The sequence below is a fragment of the Amblyraja radiata genome, chromosome 3, assembly GCF_010909765.2.
Source record: "Amblyraja radiata isolate CabotCenter1 chromosome 3, sAmbRad1.1.pri, whole genome shotgun sequence".
NCBI classification, from domain to species: Eukaryota; Metazoa; Chordata; class Chondrichthyes; order Rajiformes; family Rajidae; genus Amblyraja; species Amblyraja radiata.
Window position 1 is genome coordinate 70,799,722 of NC_045958.1, and position 14,370 is coordinate 70,814,091.

A 14,370-nucleotide genomic window follows, 5' to 3' on the forward strand; every position below is an offset into this window, starting at 1 on the left:
ATGAGAGAGAGGGGCGAGAGAGAGAGGAGGGGAGAGAGAGAGGAGGGAGAGAGAGAGAGGGGGATAGAGAGAGAGAGGGTGGGTCACAAGGTTTATTTCAAAGCTCGCTTGCCTGCTCCTAAGATTTTTTCAAAGGACTTGCGAGCGGCGCGACTGGCAGTGGGTTCGGTTTGAAGCTCTGAGCGAGCGGCGGCTCTGAGCGAGCGGGGGGTTCGAGCGGGCAGGCGTAGGAGTCCAGATGTGGGAGGCATGGTGCGAGCGTACCTGGAGTGGGGGGGGGGGGGGAGTGGAGGAGTGCCGGGCTGCCAAATGAAGAGATAGAGGGAAGCGGCTTGGACTGGTCGGCATGTGGGCATTGTGACGTCAGCAGCTGGTAAGAGTTGTTTAGATTTTAAAAATTGAGTTTTGTTAGAGTTTTGTGATCAATTTTACTCAAAATCTGGGGAAATAATTGACCAAGAAGTGGATGTGTGAATGTAAAAGTAAAATCGCTAGCGAAATGGTAAAAACCTCGGCGTTATTGTGTCTGGTTTTCGCAGAGTAACGAATCAAAGGCAAAATGCCGTACACCCACACACACACAGAGTTTTAAAAGTATACTAGACCAAGTGCAGACCCATTGCAAGGAGAGGGGGTGGCCTGAGGCATCACACACACACTAACCAACCTCTCACACACACACACACTAACCACCCATCACACACACACACACTAAACCCCCATTGATATTATATTAAGGAGGAGAGAGGTAGGGCCGCCCAGCAGCCGTCAACCTCAGAGTGAGCCTCAGCTCCATGGCCTCACATCCTCGGCGCTTCAGACCTCGAGTACAGGGAGGGTGGGGGAGGGTGGAGTGGGCGGGCGGGCGTGATGCCGAGTGAGCCTGCGGGCCAGGCATACGCCATCAAGACGCTGCGTACGATGTCAAGACGCTGCGTACGACGTCAAGACGCTGCATACGACGTCAAGACGCTGCGTACGGTCAAGATGCTGCGTACGCCCGTTGAGATGCTGCGTATGTCCTCAATGCGCCTGTGGGCCGACAGGCCGTTGATGCGTGGGATTTTCGGACAGTGCAAGCTTGCGGGCCGCCAGCGACGACAGCGTAAAGCAGCGGGGGAAGAGCCGATCTGTGCCTTCCGCCAGCGTGACAGTGCCGGGCCGGGGGGAGGGGGAAGTGGAGGAGAGCCGGGCGGCAGCAGCCGTTATGGTCACGCGGGGCATGCGATGAGAATGTGGCCAGCGTGAGGCAAAAAAATGAGTGAGTGGGGGGGGGGGGAGGATTTTATTAAAAATGTGTACAGAAAAATGACTAAGTTTAATGAGGAGTGGATGAGCGAGTGTAAAAGTAAAATCGCTAGCGAAGTGGTAAAAATCTCGGCGTTTTTGAGTGTGGTTTTGGCGGAGTAACGAATCAAAGGCCAAAAATATGACATACACACACACACACAGACAGAGTTTTAATAGATATATGATATGATAGATAGATAGATAGATGGTAACTTTTCCTTCCTAGCGTAAAAGCCAATAAGTGATTTGATTATCACAGCGTTATACTTCAAAGCCCAGCTGAAATCTGAAGCCAAGTTAAAATGTTAAAGTAAAATATTTGCACTTCTCCTTGGTTTAAAATTATTTTATATTTATAAATGTCTTTAAAATTTTTGGCACAACTGTGGGACGATGGTTCTATGGCTTCTCAAAGAAAATTGTGCATGCATTTATTAGGCCTCATGGCTCTTATACTCGATTCCCCTACCAATGAAGGCAAGCATACAATGTACCTTCTTTATTACTTTATCTACTTATGTTGCCACCTTTAAGGAGCTATGCACTTGTACCCCAAGGTCCCTGCTGTTAAGGATCTTGACATTAAATGTATACTTTCCCCTTAGATTAAACCTCCCAAGGTGCAACACCTCACACTTGCAGTAAATGTTTACTGTTAAAAAATATGAGAGTAGTTTTATTACTGATGAAGACATTAACAGAGTTATAGATCAGACATCAGACTAGAGGAACAAAATTTAAGTATTTGCAAGACAATACAGCTTATGGGTGGCAAAGTGGCACAGCGGCAGAACTGCTGCCTCACAGCACGAGACCCCGGTTCAATCCTGACTACGGGTGCTGCCTGTGCAGAGTTGCACGTTCTCCGTGACCGATTGGTTTTCTCCAGATACACCAGTTTACTCCCACGTCTCAAAGATGTGCTGGTTGTAGGTTAATTGGCTTCTATAAATTGCCCCTAGTGTGTAGGATGTGAATAACATAGAACTAGTGTACGGGTGATCAATGGTCGGTGTGGACTTAGTGGGCCGAAGGGCCTTTAAACTGCTGTATCTCTAAAGTAAACTAAACTTACACACTATTCTAATCAACTAACAATAATGGCTAATAGACAATTGACAATAGGTGCAGGAGTAGGCCATTTGGCCCTTAGAGATAGCACCACCATTCAATGTGATCATGACTGATCATCCACAATCAGTACCCCGTTCCTGCCTTCTCCCCATATCCCCTGACTCCGCTATCTTTTAGAGCCCTATCTAGCTCTCTCTTGAAAGTCTCTGCCTCAGAGGCCTCCACCGCCCAATGAGGCAGAGAATTCCACCAACTCACAACTCTCTGTGTGAAAAAGTGTTTCCTTGTCTCTGTTCTAAATGGCTTACCCTTTATTCTTAAACTATGGCCCCTGGTTCTGGACTCCCCCAACATTGGGAACATGTTTCCTGCCTCTAATCTTATATGTTTCAATAAGATCTCCTCTCATCCTTCTAAACTCCAGAGTATACAAGCCCAGCCGTTCCATTCTCTCAGCATATGACAGTCCCACCATCCCGGGAATTAACCTTCTACGCTGCACTCCCTCAATAGCAAGAATGTCCTTCCTCAAATTAGGGGACCAAAACTGCACACAATACTCCAGGTTAAGGCAGCACATGACTGGGACCACTGATTTCAAGATATTAGCCCTGGTTAAAAGCTTGCTTGAAAACTTAGGAGTGGCCAAAGATGGTGTGAAGATACATAAATATGTGATGAAAATGATGATTGATTAATTAATCAGCATCATCACAAAAGATGCACAAATGAACTCTAACTTTTGCATGTGTTATGTTGTCTACACAGGTATAAACCAATCGGATGTCTCTATTTTTGGTATTAAGGCATGGAAATTTGGATTGATTTCAGCTGCATTGCCTATATTTCTCATTGTAGAGGCCCTTGCTCTTGCCATTTACTGCACCAAATGCAAAAAGAGAGGCAGGTAAGGCCTTGAGTTTTTTCATTAGTGATTATCTAACACATTGAAAAACATATATTTCCCTCTCTTGCACTATGATGCCTATTTACCTAGACTAATTGATAATTTATTATAAATGTACTTGTTGTGTTGTTGTATTAAAAATCTGCCTGCAAATCTGCAGCAAGAAGGAATTGCATTGTTCCGGTCCTGATAATTAAACTCTAATTACTCTCAATTATTGTCATTGCTGAGATGACTGAGGATTTCATCAGCCATGTAGGGGGCCATCGCTTACAAAAGCCACTCTCCTCCAAAGTTTCTGCTGGAATCAAATGGACGAGTATTAGTGAACATCAGTAGATTAGATGGGTAGATCAGGAGAACATCAGTGACAGATGGCACAATGGGCTAAGTGTTCGGCTGGCAACCTGAAGGTGGCCGGTTCGAATCCTGCTTGGAGTGTGTACTGTCGTTGTGTCCTTGGGCAAGACACTTCACCTACCTTTGCCTGGGACTAGAGACGGAAATTAGCTACTGATTGGCTACAATCTCGCATATTTACATGCAAATGTTCATTAATATGCACTGTCCCTATAAACAAATTATTATTATTATTATTATTATTAATGCAAATAGGTGGCTGAGAGTCAAAATGAACTAGCATACCAAAAAGCCTGTTTCCACACTATATAATGATAAGCCTTTGAATAAAGCATCTTGGCATTTTATCAAGTACTTTGCAGAGGGTTGTGGAATATTAATCACCAGTTTTTGATTGATACAATGCAAATATTTCTGTTGACTATGTTGTTGGATAAGATTCTGGTACCCCAATCATATTATGTACAGTAAATCGTTGAGGAAGGACATTCTTGCTATTGAGGGAGTGCAGCATAGGTTCAGATGGTTAATTCCCGGGAAGGGGAGGACTGTCATATGCTGATAGAATGGAGCAGCTGGGCTTGTGTACTCTGGCAATTAGAAGGATGAGAAGGGATCTTATTGAAACGTATAAGATTATTAAGGATTTGGACACGCTAGAGGCAGGAAACATTTTCCATATGTTGGGGAGTCCAGAACCAGGGCCCACAGTTTAAGAATAAGGGGTAAGCCATTTAGAATGGAAATGAGGAAACACTTTTTCACACACAGTGTTGTGAGTCTGTGGAATTCTCTGCCTCAGAGGGCGGTGGAGGCCAGTTCTCTGGAAACTTTCAAGAGAGAGCTAGATAGGGCTCTTAAAGATAGCGGAGTCAGGGGATATGGCGAAAAGGCAGGAACGGGGTACTGATTGTGGATGATCAGCCATTATCACATTGAATGACGGTGCTGGCTTGACCCTACACCTGCACCTATTGTCTATTGTCTGTTGTATGAAAGTAAAACCAAACACTGCTACAAAGCTGCAAGTAGACGCTCCTGTTGACTGTCAAGCACAAAGGAGGAGTGTCCTTTTTAGTTTTATAGCATGGAAACAGACCCTTTGGCCCACCGACTCTATGCTGACCATTGATCAACTATTCACACTAGTGCTTTGTTATCCCACTTTCACATTCATTCCCTAGATACTAAGGGCAATTTATGAAGGCCAATTAACCTCAAACCTGCATGCTTTTGAGTTGTGGAAGAAAACCGACTCTCCCAGAGGAAACTCGTGCGTTCACAGGCAGAATGTGCAAATTCCACACAGACAGCACCCAGAGTCTGGATCGAACACTGGTCTCTGCTGAGATAGGCAGCTCTGCCACCGTGCCACCTACAATAGTATATTAGTAATTTGCCTCATGATGCTTCAAACTGTGGTATCGGATGAGGACCAGCAATTGCTATAAACTGAAAGGAGACACTGATAAACATTCAGAACTGTGGACTCTTTAGCTAGTAAAACATAGTAAAACCTGTAAAGCCAGTAAAACTCCTGGTCTAATGACTATCAGTCCACATAGCAAGAGCGTTTCCATCTCATGCACTTCTCCTTAATCTGACCACAATGAACTAAACCTGTGGACATTGGAAATCGGATGTAGTCTTCTCCATACAATTTCCATCAGCATCCTCCCACCTTGAAGACAATGCAGGTTCTTGTGGAGGTTATGATTCTCCTCCTCTTCCAAGTCTTGTACCATGCAGAAGCAAAAAGCAGGAAGAACTCCCAAAGAATGTAAGCACAGTGGCGCAGCGGTAGAGTTGCTGCCTCACAGCAATTTCAGCATCGGAGTCCCTGGACTACATGTGTTGTCTGTAAGGCGTTTGTACGTTTTCCCTGATATCTCGTGGGTTTTCTCCGAGATATTCGGTTTCCTCCCACGCGCCAAAGAGGTATAGGTTTGTAGGTTAATTGGCTTGGTATAAATGTAACATTGTCCCTAGTGTGTGTAGGATAGTGTTAATGTGCGGGGATCGCTGGTTGGTGCAGACTCGGTGGGCCGAAGAGCCTGTTTCCGCCCTGTATCTCCTAAATTAAAACTAAAAACTAATAGATAAGCTGAATACTTAAAACACACCTGACAATGAGGATAATAAATAGTCACATGATTAAGTGTGTTGCAGCTGCAACAGCTGTCAATACGAGCTTCAATGCACAAATCCGATGAGGATCCTCTGGGAGATTATGAATAAATAAATGCTCCATTAATTCAGATGGAAATGCAAAACTTTGAAGGACTGGCACAACCTTTCATTTGAGACATCACTTGCCTGGGCAAGACACCATTGGTAATTTTAGGTCTGGATCAATGACGGGCGGCAACAGGGCCAATAAATGAGCAACTTTAAACCAGCATTTTCCAGGTAATGATATTGAATTGATCAAAGGTATCCCTTTGGGACTACCGTATAGAGTGTCAATCCATTGTATAAAAGCATTAAATCCAAGCCAATGTAGTTCACAAAAGAAGAGGTGAGAACAAACCTTAGGTGTATTTGTTCAAAATTTGCCTCAAACCCTAAAAGGCTCAAATTCCTTTGTTCTTCATGCTTTTTCCTACATACTGTATCTCCCAGCAAAGTCGAATATGCAAAGTTCAATCTTTGAATCATCCAATCTATTTTATTTCACAGTAAAGCTTTCACTGTGTTTATGATTCACCCCATCTTTTCTATCAACCCAGAACATGGGAATTATTGATATCTGAAATATCAGGTTTCTCTCTTCACAGATGCTGCCCGACCTTATGAGTATTTCCAGCATTTTCTGTTTTCATTTCAGGTTTTCAATATCCCCATTGATATACTTTTTGTATAATCACCGGACTCAGAAATAAAGCAAAAGCCAGGCAAAAGTAAAATGACACTCTTTCTAAAATCAAGCTCGGAGATGCATGAGCTTAAGTTGATGACCAATTCCATGCCATCAGTTTGAAAACTAAAATCAGATCCCTCTCACTTGAAATACATGTATTCAGAAGGCCAAAGATATGCAATACAACACAGGAATTGTTTAGCTTTGAAACAACCAGAATAACTTTAAAAGAGTCTTTTAAGATTAATTCCTGAGTTAATCTTCTTTTGTTCATTGTAAGTAGCTATTCAGAATATTCAATTCAGGCTATTTAAACACAGCTGAAATTTAGTTTGACATTTGTACAATGAAAGGTTTGAATTCAACATGATTTGTATGATGGAAAGCAAAGGGCTTCTTGAGAAGTACATATAACATCTTAAAAGATAACAGGATTATAATATGTGCAGTTATTTTGCCATTGGATGCCAATAGTTCAGGCAAATAAAATCCACCAGCCATAGAAATAGGCCAATCACAATCCTCCGGCCTGCTCTACCTTTCAATAAGATTTTCAAATCTATTAGTAGATGAGCGAAAAGTTAACCAATATTATGAAAATCAAACAGTCACACCTGATAGTAATTGATAATATCTGTAAACAGTACACATGGAGGTTTTACTGAGTGCGTTAGCTTTATTGTTGATGTCTAAAGTGGCATCACAGACATCTAATCAATAGTGCCTACTGTGTATAATTCAGCATGCATGAATATTGCATGTGCTATCACCCTTTTGTATATGGCAGATGGTATATTGTACTAAAAAATGTGGGCTACAAATAGAAAACAAATCAGCCACTACAATGACTAAACAAACATCTGGGTGTCAGATTTTATGATGTAGCCCTTCCTGCTTAGTGAACCACATAGAATTTTTCCTAAAATTAGATTACTGTGTTTTATTTAAAAAATGTAAGAAGCATGCAGCTTGAGCAATATTCAAATTTTTTGACAATGGCTTTAATATAGCACATGGTTTGAGGCATGGGAGATAATTTGATTTGTAAACAAATGTGTGAATCCGGTGTTATTACTTAAGATATTTTTCACAGCTTTCCCATTTCCAGGCACAATGTGTGAAAAAATATGCGTTTTTTAGTAGTTAAAATCATTTGAAAAATCATATAAAATGATCTTCAGATACTAGATAAACAACAAATACTATTTAATATTGAATCATAATTTGATACCTTTGTTACTATTTCAAATGAATAAAGTATAGGAAATAATATATTGTTCTACTACATCATTATAATTTTAATGGGAAACATATATTTTATAAATGTTATTTCTCCCATTACTTTTCTTCTTTCGTGTAAGATCTGAGCTCGAGTCAGGTTAAATTTCAAAGGTGTTCCTAATGCTCCAGTACTGTTCAACTTGTCACCTGTGTATGTGTGTGAATCTGTGGAATTCTCTGCCACATGAGGAAGGCAATGTTATAGCCAAACTTGATCTCTTTCCTCTAATGTCTCAGAACGAAGGCCAATTTTTTTTCTTCGGTGTAGGTCCAGGCATGTTAATAGTAACTGTAGTGCCCCCCTCCGAACAACTAACTTGGAGACTGAACAAAGCAGGGACTGAAAACGTTGGAACTTCTTATGTATCCTTTCTTCAATTTCTATTTTTTAATGAGGCACATAAATTGGAATTGTGATTATCTTGAAAAGGATAACTCGTACTGACAATTTACCCAAGTCCTTTGCCAAGAAATAAATGAAAACACAAATTATACATTTGACTGCACTGTCGAATGGTGATTTTATATTAAATAGAAATGATGACTGTTATATTTGGTTCCTTTTTTCAACAGGTATGTAACATCAGCCAAAACCTGTGAGGATAGTGAGGCTGCTGAAACAATTAATGCTGAATCCAATGAGAATACAGTAACAATGAACAACATGGCACTCACACAGTGAGTATACCAGCTCTAATTTCATCATGAGTAATTGAGAACATAGTGAACAAGAATAATATGAATCATTTAAACTTGTAGAAACTATGCATTTCATTATTCCGATAACAACATCTTCTGGGTTTTTTTAAATCATCTTACCCTGATCATTTTTCAGTGCCATTATTTATGGGATAAGAGAGAATACTATTCTATAGGATGCATGTGGATTATAATGACTGAAAGCTTAGAACTTGCAATTTGCAATTACTGGCTGTTTTTCATGGAGAATAATCATTAGCACTTATTACAAACTGATTTATATTTTACTTTGCAGCTATTGATATATTTTTGAGTATAGTAAGAATAAAGAACCATCTATATCTATATATCACTAAAACTCTCATCTTGTTTGTTTGAGTGCATGTGAGTGATATTCCAAAACCACGCCAAAATGGTACATGATAGCGCTACAATATTTGGCCCACCTTATTCACCATTGTCCTGGGATGTAAAAGAAACATTTTGTTCAGATTGATGTTATATTTTACAAGTTATTGACATTTTAACCTTTACAAAAACCACTATTCAAACCACTTTTTCACTTGCCCTGCCCGTCAGCCACGTTCAATGTCACAATGACATCACAATAGTATCCCGAATCTCATTTACATTAAAAATCGCGATTTTCAAAAAAACTCAGTTTTAATCAAATTCTTCCATTTTCATAAACAGCTAACATTGTGTTTAGGTTGTTTTAAAGAAAAATCACGAATTTCATTGTGGGGGAGGGGGGGTGTGGGATAGGGGGGACGTTTCATTTTAAAAATAAACATCGTGATTTTCATTGTGGGGGGGGGGGTTGGGGGAGGTGAGGAATGGGGGAGCAGGGGGATAGAGAGGGTGGTGGGGTGGGACAGATGGGGCAGGTGAGTGGGGGAGGAGGGAGGATAGAGGGAGAGGATGAGGGAGTTGGGGAGGTAGGGAGTGGGGATAGAGGAGGAGGAGGGCAGTGGGGAGGTGACGAGGGGAGGGGAGAAGGGAGGTGAGGAGTGGGGGAGCAGGGAGATAGAGCGAGAGGAGGGGGGTGAGGAGGGGAGAGGGGTTATGGATGGAGAGAGGGAGGGAGTGACTGAGGGTAGGTGTAAGGAGAGGGAGGGAAAGGTGAGGCAGGGAGTGGAGGAGGAGAGGGAAAAGAAGGGGGATAGTGAAGAGGAGGGGGAGGGAGTGCTGGGGGATGAGGGGTAGGAAGAGGGATGGTGAAGCGCAGTTGGGGGAGGGTTGCCATGACTCGTGACACAATGGAGATCTCTGGCATCACAACGGGAACCCCTCAGCCGCACCTGCGCAGTTGTGGGTTTTGGGTCAGTGGTGGAATATTGCCTTGGGAGACAGGCCAAACGGGTCTGCACCTGGTCTAGTAAATAATAGAAGCAGGAGAATGTTTGCCTTTACTTCCTGCACTGCCATTCACTAAGATTGTGGCTGATATTTCACCCCTTTACTTTCTTTCACTAGCTCCATATCTCCATGCCCAAACATTATCAACCAAGCTTGCATGGGCTCCATGGGTATCGAATTCCCCCAAACTTTGCCACGATCATGCTGAAGAGATTTATTTTCAACTCTTTCCTGAGTTGCCAACTTCGTTTGAGATTCTGAATACTGATTCTAGACTTCTGAGCCAGCGGAAACATCAACTCTCAAACTACCCTATCAATCCTCTTACAAATTCCATGTTTCAATTACATCACCTTTTTTCTCAAAGCTTGAACAAGTATTGACCCAGTCCATTTAATCTCTCACCATAATAGAAGTTTAGGAATCAATCTGGTGAATGTTCACCACACCTGCTCTATCAAAAATAACATTTGCAGATAAGCACACATACAGTGCATTCAGAAAGTACTAATTTCTAAACACCTGTTTTCACTTTTTTATTATGTGGTATTGTGTGTAGATTGGATGATTTAAAAAAAATGAATTTAATCCATTTTAGAATAAGGCTGTAACATAACAAAATGTGGAAAAGGTGAAGGGGTCTGAATACTTTCTGAATGCACTGTAAGAAACTTGGATCGCTAACACTTTTAAATCAACTTTTCAATCAAATACATCTTTTCTATATTCCTGAAAGTAGTAGACCTAAAATGTCCATATTGCATTTAATCTGCAATACCTTTGTCCTTTCATCTGCCTATATCAACCATAGTCCCTCAGTGCTCCTCCTCTCAGCCCAGACTGTTTCCTAGTTTTGTATGGAGCAAGGTTGACTATATTATTCATCCCTTATCCAAGTCACAGACATAGATTATGAACACCTGAGGCCCCAGGACAAAGAACTGATGCTAGGCTAAGATCTATCATTGTCTGATTCCGTATTCCCTACTTTCTTCAATAGTGAAGTTATATTAGCAACTTTCCAGTCGATGGGAACTGTTCTAAAATCAATGGAATCCCAGAAGATGATAATCTTGCGTCAATTATCACCACAGCCACCTTTTATTGAATGCAGCAAGACCGTTACACAACACCAAATTAAATTCCTATTAATGGTGGCAAAGATGTGAAGGGTGAATGGGGATAGAACATGAGAGAGATACAAACGAAGGATTGAAGATGCCGGAATCTTTGCCAATGAACAACCTGCCGAAGGAATTTAGCAGTTGAGCAGCATCTGGAAGGGCTAATGGAATTGTCAACATTTTGGTGTGTAACCCGCATCAGGATTGAGGGAGGGATGATAAGCAATATAAAGAGGGTTGAAAATCTCCCCACTCTCCTCTACTTTATGCGACTATCTCTCCTTCCCTTTCTCAGTTCTGATGCAGGCTTCTGACCCAAAATGTTGACGGTTCCCTCCTCCTCCCACAGATGCTGCTTGACTTGCTGAGCTCTTCCAGCAGATTGCTTGTTGCTTTAGATAGGAAGAGATGTTTCAAAGTTGGAAATACAGCTTCATTAGGGATGTGGCCAACATTTCAGTGTATGGGGAATGATTACTGTATGTAGTGGTCCTCAGCTGCAGAAATTGAGCTATATGGTCTTGATGTTTATGGTCTGATAATAAGTTGGATGCTTTGCGCAGTGCATGGTGGCTTAACTTTGGATATTAGGTTTCTGGATGGTTGTCAGAGTCAAGAAGTTTAGTTGAGTGGACGAGGGTCTGATTCTGCATATCACACTTAAAGAAGAGAATGGTAGGAAGTTGGGCACCTCAACTATTACTTGAGGAAGGGAAACTTACAAAACTTGTGCCTGTGTCTGTGGTGCTCTGTGAAAGAAAAATTACTAGGTTACTACTAAATTCCTTAAGTTGATGAAAATATGGGATTGTTTTCAGTATTGAGCTGACTCAACGAATTGGAAATACAAGTTTTATTCCATTATAACAACACCATGCTGTAATTTACTCAGGAAGAAATGCAATCAAACAAACTATAGAGTAATATTTCAACATTCTGACAGATATTTCTTGCTTTGTAAGAATAAATTCACATTTTAGACATATGTGTTTGGTGTAATAAACAGTTGACAGATGTATTTCATCTCATCCTAACTATATATTATTTTAATTTTAGAATAAATAATCCTCTGGAAATCTGAGACTCAATTTTACAGAAGTGGAAAAGGAAACAATGGATGACTAATCCTTAAACCCATCTGCTCTAGTCACAAACTGCAAAGGAAAACATAATTGCCAAGACGTCAGCATTTTAGAAGAGCATTTTACTTTCTAACCTGCAATTTCTGTCAGAACAATTGTGAATGATTTCAAATCATAAAGTCATATAACTCATGCTCTTGTACTTGTTTGTTGCTGAACACAGTGTTTTACTGATTCAATAAAGTTTTGTTTTTGGAACATCAAAATCAGTTAATGTGTAATTTACTCCGATTGTCAGAAGGAAATGGAACATGGAGGAGATTGGTCTCATACTCCTGCTCTTTCAGTCCATCCAGATGCTAGAGGTCCTGTATGTGGAATATACTGCTCAAAAAGTATTTGAAACTTGTTGCAATGCACTCTTCAGGTAATGCACGCTGCAGCTACAGTGTACTGAAGGTGGAGGTTGCAAATGAGGTTTCAGTGGAATAGAGATGGTGACAAAAGGAGCCTTATGTAGAATTATCTAGAATCTTATGTAGACCACAAAGTGCTGAAATAACATGCCCCTCTCTGGTGGACATTGATAAGTGATGTTTTGGGTAGCACCCCTTCTTCAGACTCACTTGCTTGTCTTTACTATGGCATAGTCTCTTGTGTTTAAGAAAGAACTGCAGATGCTGGCAAAATCGAAGGTATTCAAAAATGCTGGAGAAACTCAATGGGTGATGCAGCATCTATGGAGCAGAGGAATAGGTGACGTTTCAGGTCGAGACCCTTCTTCTGACTGATGTGGGGGTGGGGGGCAGGAATAAGACAGGAAGATGCGGAGACTAGGCTGTGGGAGAGCTGGGGAGGGGAGGGGAAGGGGGGAGAAAGCAAGGACTACCTGAAATTGGATAAGTCAATGTGCATACCGCTGGGGTGTAAACTACCCAAGCAAAATATGAGGTGCTGCTCCTCCAATTTGCAGTGGGACTCGCTCTGGCCATGGAGGAGGCCCAGGTCAGAAAGGTCGGATTCGGAATGGGAGGGGGAGTTAAAGTGCTGAGCCACCGCGAGATCAGGTTGGTTAATGAGAGCAGAGGGGAGGTGTTGGGCGAAGCAATCGCCAAGCCTACGCTTGCTCTCACCGATGTAGAGCAGTTGACACCTAGAACAGCGAATGCAATAGATGAGGTTAGAGGTGCAGGTGAACCTCTGCCTCACCTGGAAAGACTGGTTGGGTCCTTGGATGGAGTCGAGGAGGGGAGGTAAAGCGTTTCCTGCGGTTGCAAGGGAAAGTACCAGGGGAGGGAATGGTTTGGATGGGAAGGGACAAATTGACCAGGGAGTTACGGAGGGAGCGGTCTCTGCGGAAAGCCGAAAAGGGAGGATATGGGAAGATGTGGCCAGTGGTGGGATCCCGTTGGAGGAAGCAAAAATGTCGGAGGATTATCTGTTGTATGTGATGGCTGGCAGGATGGAAGGTAAGGACAAGGGAGACTCTGTCCTTGATATGAGTGGGGGGGATGGGGAGTGAGAGTGGAGCTACGGGATATAGAGGAGACCATGGTGAGAGCCTCATCTATAGTCGAAGAGGGGAACCCCCGTTCTCTAAAGAATGAGGACTTCTCTGATGCCCTGGCTTGGAACACCTCATCCTGGGTGCAAATGCGGCATAGACGGAGGAATTGGGAGTAGGGGATAGAGTTTTACATGAAGCAGGGTGGGAAGAAGTGTAGTCCAGATATCCATGGGAGTCAGTGGGTTTTTAGTAGATGTCGGTTAGTAGTCTGTTACCTGCGATGGAGATAGTGAGGTCTAGAAACGGTAGGGAGATGTCGGAAATGGTCCAGGTGAATTTGAGTGCTGGATGGAAGTTAGTGGTGAAATGGATGAAGTCAGTGAGTTCTGTATGGGCGCCGGAGGTAGCACCAATGCAGTCACCAATGTAGTGGAGTTCAGTGATAGGGCCACGGTACGCTTCAAACAAGGATTGTTCGACATACCCTACAAAGAGGCAGGCATAGCTGGGGCCCATGCGCGTGCCCATAACTACGCCTTGGATTTGGAGGAAATGGGAGGAGTTAAAGGAAAAATTGTTGAGGGTAAGGACCAGCTCCGCTAGGGGGAGGAGAGTATTGGTAGAAGGGGATTGGTTGTTTCTGCGGTCGAGGGCTTTAAGACCCTCCTGGTGGGGGATGGAGGTGTAGAGTGACAGGACATCCATGGTGAAGATGAGGGAGTGGGGGGCTGGAAGTCATGGAGGAGACAAAGAGCGTGTGAGGTGTCTTGGACATAGGTAGGGAGGGATTTGACCAGGGGGGATATGATGGAGTCGAGGTATGTGGA

At 42.5% G+C, this 14,370-nt stretch overlaps 2 long non-coding RNA genes across 2 annotated transcripts in view; both read left to right on the plus strand.

The window, feature by feature from the left end:
- LOC116971130 overlaps positions 1-13,152 on the plus strand; it is a 21,851-nt gene extending 8,699 nt beyond the window's left edge. The window contains exon 3 of the long non-coding RNA XR_004411413.1: positions 13,142-13,152. This is a non-coding gene — a long non-coding RNA (uncharacterized LOC116971130). The remainder of the gene's footprint in view (positions 1-13,141) is intronic.
- LOC116971128 lies at positions 3,135-12,302 on the plus strand. Its single transcript, XR_004411412.1, has 3 exons — positions 3,135-3,271; positions 8,346-8,450; positions 12,011-12,302. It is a non-coding gene; the product is annotated as an uncharacterized LOC116971128 (long non-coding RNA).
- Positions 13,153-14,370: the final 1,218 nt, after the last annotated feature.